General features: G+C 42.3%; 1 long non-coding RNA gene across 1 annotated transcript in view; it reads left to right on the top strand.

The window, feature by feature from the left end:
- Positions 1-1,157: 1,157 nt before the first annotated feature.
- LOC140133362 (uncharacterized) overlaps positions 1,158-8,213 on the top strand; it is a 33,237-nt gene continuing 26,181 nt past the window's right edge. The window contains exon 1 of the long non-coding RNA XR_011855877.1: positions 1,158-1,215. This is a non-coding gene — a long non-coding RNA (uncharacterized lncRNA). The remainder of the gene's footprint in view (positions 1,216-8,213) is intronic.

Raw genomic sequence — 8,213 nt, 5'->3', positions numbered from 1 at the left:
CATATGAAATATATTTCACGAGGTAAATGTTGGGTTTATATAAACATGTATTTTGTTATTCTAGTATGTGGTGCCAAGGATGAGAGTGCCAGGGCTTTGGTAGAGATGAATCCTGCTGTGCATGGTATCAGTAAGTATAGGGATTAATTGGATACAGCAGGCGGAAAGAGACTCTGAAAGTGAAGTAGGGCTAAGGAAAGTCCAATTAGAGACAGACACCTGCAAAGCATTATGGGATTTGTGATAAAGCTGCCTCTGTCAGGGCACGTTCACACGTTGCGTTTTGGTCACGTTTTCATTGCGTTTGAAACGCATATACAACAGCTGATGAGAGGTGATTTGCCTAATTACATCACTGCTAACATTTCCGTTTACAAAACGCATCGTAAACGCGATGTCAACGCATGCGTTAACAACGCGTTAACGCATGCGTTTTGTTAACGCATGCGTTAACATTGCGTTAAGAAACGTAAACGGTAATGTAATTAGGCAAATCACCTCTCATCAGCTGTTGTATATGCGTTTCAAACGCAATGCCAACGCGACCAAAACGCAACGTGTGAACGCGCCCTCAGGGTGCTGTCACACGTCGCGTTTACCGCATGTGTTTAAAAACGCATTGCAATAGCTGGAGAGTGATTTGCCTAATTAAACAGCTGCTAACACCTGTGTTTACAAAACGCAACCGTTAACGCATTGTTAACGCATGCGTTAACATCGCGGTTAACGCATGCGGTTGTTAACGCATTGTTAACGCATGTGTTAACATCGCAGTTAACGCATGCGTTTTGTAAACACAAGTGTTAAGAGGTGTTTAATTAGGCAAATCACTCTCCAGCTATTCCAATGCGTTTTTTAACACATGCGGTAAACGCGACGTGTGACCGCACCCTCAGTACTGTGCATGTGTCGGCTAGGCCCCTCCCACATCTGCTTCTGTGTGGAACAGATTAGAGCGGCGGTTCTCAACCTGTGGGTCGCGACCCCAGCGGGGGTCGAACGACCAAAACACAGGGGTCGCAACTCTATTACGTTTTTGCCGCGATTTGCGGCAAAAACGGAATAAAACATGTGTGCAATAAGCACAAACTGCTTGAGGACCTGTGGCTGCTGTATAGAGGGGAAGCTTGAGGACCTGTGGTGATGTCATCATCACATGACCCTCCGACTTCCCCTCTATACAGACTCCCGCGGAACAGGACTGCTCTGCTCACAGTGAGTAGAAACTAGAACTTCAAGCAGCAGGGGACACACCAAAACTGGGGGCAAGAAGGGGAGGCACTAGACCTGGGGGCAGGAGGGGGAAGCACTAGACCTGGGGGCAGGAGGGGGAAGCACTAGACCTGGGGGCAGGAAGGGGGGCAGTATACTTGGGGGCAGGAGGGGAAGCACTACACCTGGGGGCAGGAAGGGGACACTAGCACTGGGGGCAGGAGGGGGAAGCACTAGACCTGGGGGGCAGGAGGGGGAGCACTAGAACTGGGGGCAGGAAGGGGTGCACTAGACCTGGGGACAGGAGGGGGAGCTCTAGAACTGGGGGCAGGAAGGGGTGCACTAGACCTGGGGGCAGGAGGGGGGGTGACAAAACTGGTGGCAGAAGGGGGTGGGACTAGAACTGGGGGCAGGAGGGGAGGCACTAGACCCGGGTGGCACGAGCGGTGAACTAGAACTAGGGGCAGGAGGGGGGGCTAGAACTGGGGGCAGCAGGGGGGGAAGGGACTAGAACTAGGGGCAGGATGGGTGAACTAGAACTGGGGAAGGAGGGGGGGCAAAACTGGGGGCAGAAGGGGTGAACTAGAACTGGGGGCAGGATGGGTGAACTAGAACAGGGGGCAGGAGGGGTGAACTAGAACAGGAACAGGGGGCAGGAGGGGTGAACTAGAAAAGGGGGCAGAAAGGGTGAACTAGAACAGGGGGCAGGAGGGGTGAACTAGAACAGGGGGCAGGAGGGGTGAACTAGATCTGGGGCAGGAGGGGTGAACTAGAACTAGGGGCAGGAGGGGGGGGGCTAGAACTGGGAGCAGCAAGGGGTGGGTAAACTAGAACTCGTGGCAGGAGGGGGGATGAAAACTGGTGGAAGGAGGGGGAACTAGAACTGGGGGCAGGAGGAAGGACTAGAACTTGGGCAGGAGGGAGTGAGAACTAGGGGGCAGCATTATAGTAGTTATATTCTTGTACATAGGAGGCAGTATTATAGTATTTATATTCTTGTACATAGGGGGCAGTATTATAGTAGTTATATTCTTGTACATAGGGGGCAGTATTATAGTAGTTATATTCTTGTACATAGGAGGCAGTATTATAGTAGTTATATTCTTGTACATAGGGGGCAGTATTATAGTAGTTATATTCTTGTACATAGGGGGCAGTATTATAGTAGTTATATTCCTGTACATAGAGGGCAATATTATAGTAGTTATATTCTTGTACATAGGAGGCAGTATTATAGTAGTTATATTCTTGTACATAGGGGGCAGTATTATAGTAGTTATATTCTTGTACATAGGGGGAAGTATTATAGTAGTTATATTCTTGTACATAGGGGCAGTATTATAGTAGTTATATTCCTGTACATAGGGGGCAGTATTATAGTAGTTATACTCTTGTACATAGGTGGCAGTTTTAGAGTCATTATATTCTTGTACATGGTTTGGGGTCAAAGCAACATGAGGAACTGTATTGCGGGGTCACAGCATTAGAAAGGTTGAGAACCACTGGATTAGAGGCTGAAACACCATCATGACGACAAATTTAAAGGTCTTTTTTACCCAAGTTTTCTGAATATATAATGCTTTTGGGGAGCTATTAGCTGGTTTGTGACATAACCCCTTTAACACTTAATACAAGCTTTGTTCAGGTCTACAATTATGTCCCTGGTTAATAGACTGATCTTTGATGGATTGGTGTCTATTATACAGGGAACAAATAGAAACAGTGACGATTGATAAAGGTAATGAGTGGAAAGTAGGAGGAGCTTCTTAAGGTAAAACTAACAGGTCTGAGAGAGAGAGGATATACCCTTCATGCTCCAAAATGCAAGACAAAGAGTCAAAAACTAAACAATACAAATACAGAGGAAAAGTCTCCAGAGCTGGGTCAAAACCAAGAGGACAAAATGTAGATCAAAATCACATGGCAGAAGGATAGTCTGAATACAGGCAGAGGGTCAAAATACCAAAATACAGAGATCAGAAATACAGGATACCAGGAATCTGTAGCAAAAAAATAACTAAATGCAAGCTGACCTCTTATGTGATGTCAGCATCCTGGCTGCAGGAATAATTGGGGCAGAAATCTAAAATCCAGACAAGACAGAACAGGAAAGGAGTGCTGTGAGTGGAGGGAGAGTCTGTCAGTAACAGCGAGTTAACTGTTGATGAACCAGAGCAGAGCTGTAGGAGAGTGATGGGGGTGTTGAAAATTAACCAAGGTACCCAGCAAACATAAATCACTGTTCTTACTAGCAATGTCAGAGTGAAACTTGATGACACAATCAATGCATCCTCACCCACACTCTACAGGCAGAGGATGATGCTGACTCAGATGTTACAAAAATGATCGCTTTCAAAAGGAAGTTTTTTTGCTAAAGGAATCAAATAGAAAAACATGAATATTTTATTGTTGGAATTGAACAAAAGAACTCATCCCTAGAAAAAAGAGCTCACAATGCTAGGCTTTGTTTTTAGCAGGTAACCAAAATACAACAAAATATATTGAGGAATATATGGAAGTTCAGTGTCTTCAGTTATTTCTGTATAGTGGAATCACACACTGAAGCTCAGTCTCAGTTGAATTTTTTAAGGGATGGGCAACTGTGTCTTGTATTGAACCAGTTAAACACATAATTATTACTATTAACAAGTCTGTTCAAAGCCATGGGGGGCTATCCTCAACTGCGTAATTAGTCTATAATTACATTACATAGTCATCAGGCTTCTGAATAACATGAAGGGAAAAAAAAGTAATTTTTTTCGAATAAGATGCAATAAAAAAGCCTTTTTTGGTTAATACAATGCTAAATATTTATCAGCTCAGACCCTATAGCGAATATATCAGTTTCAGTCATATGCAGTTGCCGTAGAAACCACTAATCTGTTGGTTTAAAAAGTGCTCACTCAGCAGTCCATGAAAGCCTGTCTCGACAAAGGCTAGACATATCATTAAAAAGTCAAAAGCCTATTTCATTTTGAAACTCTGATATCTCCCCCTCCTCTTGCCATATGGTGCGCGAAGGCCTTGTGTTCATTCATAGGATTGGCAGCAAGTATGAGGCATTATTTAATTTAGTTTTCAAATAAATTCAAACTGTGACTCGAAAAATGTTCTGATTTCCACATATTATTTCCTTCTACCAGCTGGATTTTCATCTGTTCTTGCAAACAAAAACAATACACGAAGACTCCCTATGAGGAAGTTACTAGTGAGACAAAGGCTCAGAAAAAATAAAAACTGACTATTTCTGGACATAGTAATATTTACTCCTCACGAACCTTTGTATTTCTAAATAAAGATAAATAATCTCCGTCAAGAAACCAATGAATATTAATTACGATTAGGCAAGGGCAGATGTCTGTAGATTCATTTACACTTGCCTTGCAGTGAAATCCATTAAATAATTGAAAGAAATGAAAATCTGAGAGATAATTAAAAACCTATCAAAATAATCAGAGAAAGAAAAAATGAGATAATAAAATTTTTTTATATGATTCAAAAAATTACATAATTATAAACAGACATTTTAGTGTGTGAAGCTGGCAATTTCGTTTATAGAATGGGACCATTTGTGAAGAAAGGAACCTACACAATAAATATTTATATAAGCATTTTTTTCAGTGGAGTAAAATTTATTTTGTGGAAAAGGGGCATGTCTGAATCATTTCTCAGAGAATAGTATAGTAAATGTAATTACTACCAATCACCAATAAATATTGGCAGTGTCAGATTAACAATATGGCAATATTCATAGGCCAACAACCATAAAATATAATAATGCCCAAATATTTCACATTCATTTGCTTCCAGTTAGTAGTAAGCATCTCTATCTATTGAGGACAGGTCGAGATGACGTGGTCCATATTAAGATGGAGTCTTCTTTCTTAATTTTCTCAATTGAATAATGGCCCTAGGGAGTGAAAACTCTGCAGAGCAAGTCTCTTTAAAAAAAAATGCTATAAATATGCAGTGATGGTGGAAAGCCACAGAATAGCAGTTCCGCAGAGGATTAAGAGTGAAAAAAGCATTACATTTGATTCCATTATTAAAACTTTAAGGCCAAGTATTCAGTCATTTTTCTTGTCTTTGTCTCTTGTTTTTCTTCTTCTCAAACTGCATAGTAAATCTGAACATCTTGTCCTTGACAATTGTGCCAATAATTCTTGTTTCTGATGCAGATAATCATGTTAAATTAGTTTTTATTAGAGCATTGAAGAAACATCAGCCTGAATATGACTATAGTAATAAGCTGGATATCCTCTAAATACTCTTTCATAAACATTGAATGGTAATCTGCTATTCCTCTGCATGGTCCCTCGAAACTGAGGGTATGTTCACACAGAGATTTGGTGGAGCAGATTTTACAGCATAAACTCCATTTTGAAAAACACAGATAATTTGTCTTCTGTTCATTGCAATGGAAAAAGACATGTGCCAGCACAATAGAAAGCATGGTCTGTGTTCTCTTGTGGGTCTTCCCACAGTGGAAGTTAAGATGACTGGTCTGTAGTTACTTGTTGAGGACCTAGACCCCTTCTGAAAATTGGTATATCATTTGCCTTGCACAATAATAATAGCAGAACTAAGTTCTTTAAAAACTCTGAGGTGTAATCCATCTGGTCCAGGAGCCATGACCAGATTTATTTTAATGAGTTTGCCGTAGATACAAGTATAGGATGACCAATGTATGAGCCGAGGCACCTAATTTTACCACAAAAATCTGAAAGAACTTATTGCATAAGCCTAGGTTGGGAAATGCAGCCGTTACTCTATAATAAAATGTACAGTAGCCTCCCCTCATTAAAAAAATGTCCAGCCCAGTCCCCTCATTAATGAAATGTCCAGCTAACCCCCTTATTAATGAAATGCCCAGCAACAGCTTCACCTCATTAATGAAATGTCCAGCAGCAGCCTCCCCTTATTAAAAAAATGTCCAGCCCTGCCTCCTCATTAATTATAAAATGTTCTCATAAATTAATGAAATGTCCAAGCTTCCTCATTAATAAAAATAAATTTAGTACTTACCCTCCGGCTCACACCTCCCGTGTTCTCTTCCCCTAATGTTCTCATCTGGTCTTCAGGCTCCTTGCAATTTGGGCAGATGTATGTCTATGGGGCATATTTATTTGCAGCGGCGCGTTCTCTGTGGAGGATTCGGGTCTTCACTAAGGATTCACTAAGGTAGTTCCCCCGATGTCCACCAGGTGTCGCTGCGCTGAATTCCGTCGGAGTTTGCTGAAGTTCACCAAGCCAGGCCGGGAGCAGGTAAGCATGTGTCAAGCAACACATTTTGTTTTTAAAATACGGCGGTTTCTCCAAATCCGACGGGTTGCCATGCCCCCCCATTTCCGTTGTGTGCATGCCGGCGCCGATGCGCCACAATCCGATCACGTGCACCAAAATCCCGGGGCAATTCAGGGAAAAACGGTGCAAAACGGTAAAATTCGGGTAAAACGGCGTAAAAACGCGATTCGGGCGCTTAGTAAAAAAACCTCCACTGGTTACTCCCTCTTATTTGTTGTATAAACAGATCCAAAAATAAAAACTCAGGTTTTATTTAGTATTTTATCTGTGTTTTCTTGTGCTAATGGTATCTTATTTATATTATCATTTGATTTCAAGATTTAGTTTTACACTAGGCATCAGCTGAAGTGTTTTATACTGCAAGAGTAACTTGAAAAAAAAACAGCACATGAAAAAGTTCTGTATTTGTAGAGGTTTAGAGTTTAGAAAACTAAACACAATATTAAGATCAATTAAAAAGGCAGAGAATGCAACACTATCTGAAATCTAGTTCTCAGCTTTCAAAAAAGAGAAGAATTTCAGTGGCATGAACATCAGGCTCCATCACTCGTAATCTGGATAATTTAGTCTTGCCAAGAAATTATGTTGACCTGAAAGCACAGTATTATATACTGACAACAGCTGGGAAAGCATATAGCCAAGAGCAGATCAAGAACCCTAAGAAAGTCACTCAATAATTATTCTTTGAATTATAATTCTCTCCCATGTTCCTTGGGCAGTAATTCCAGGGACCAGTTTTCGTAATGGCCCATCTCCAGGACATTACATACTCTCTAGGTGGGAAAACAAGCTGCCCTCAGCTTGGCTAAGACAAACCAAAGTTGGTTCCAGACAAATAAAATTACACAATGTTAAATTAGCATGTTTAGTGATAAAACATGATTAACCAACTCAGCCCAAAGAGGGTGGCAAAATTCTAAGGATGCATCAAAGCCTGAGTATTTCCTGTCAGGCACTCATACTGACATTTAGTATCTGCCTAAAGGGGTCAAGCTCTTCCTTAAGCACAGAAAATTTTATGAACCCCCAGTTCCACCTCATTAAGAACTCTGGCCGAGGTCCCACCAAAGTACCAATAGGAGTGTTCCAGGAAAGAAAGGTAGGATTTACAGATCCTCAGAGGCACGGCTGTCATAAAGAATAACTGTCAGTATAACTGTAGTGGACCCACTGAACCACCGCAAACAATGACGTAACACCTAGGAGCGGAGTCTAAGTGGCACCTGGTTTTCACCAGAGCACCAACAGTAAATCAATAAAACCGCACAGGCGAACAATAGGAAAGTTTTCTCAAAGGCACGAGGCACAAAGATCCGTCAGGAGACACAGGAAGGGGCTGGAAATTTGTCAGGGCAGGCGGCTGGCCAGAGCCAATTATCGTCACGATGGCCCACCATTCCTGGTATGTAATTGGATAACCTGAAGCATGTGATCAGTTACATGCTAATGACATCACTCCAGATCCTGGAGCTTCTGGGCTTTACTGATAAGGAGCGTGCATGTGCTAGTGAGCCCTCCCAACAACACCCACCCTCATCTTCTCTGTCTTGCTACGATTCACATGGCAACCGTGCTCCGAGGGGGCGCCATGCTCAGCAATCTCCGTCAGCTCCCAAAGATGAATGGAACAGAATGGTTGTGCACGGCCGCCTGCTCCATTCACTTCTGGGAGCGAATAGGGGTGTGACGGAGGTACC

The sequence above is a fragment of the Engystomops pustulosus genome, chromosome 5 (genome assembly GCF_040894005.1).
Source record: "Engystomops pustulosus chromosome 5, aEngPut4.maternal, whole genome shotgun sequence".
Taxonomy (NCBI): domain Eukaryota; kingdom Metazoa; phylum Chordata; class Amphibia; order Anura; family Leptodactylidae; genus Engystomops; species Engystomops pustulosus.
Note: the sequence above shows the minus strand (reverse complement) of the source record. Positions and strands in the feature narration are given on the sequence as shown.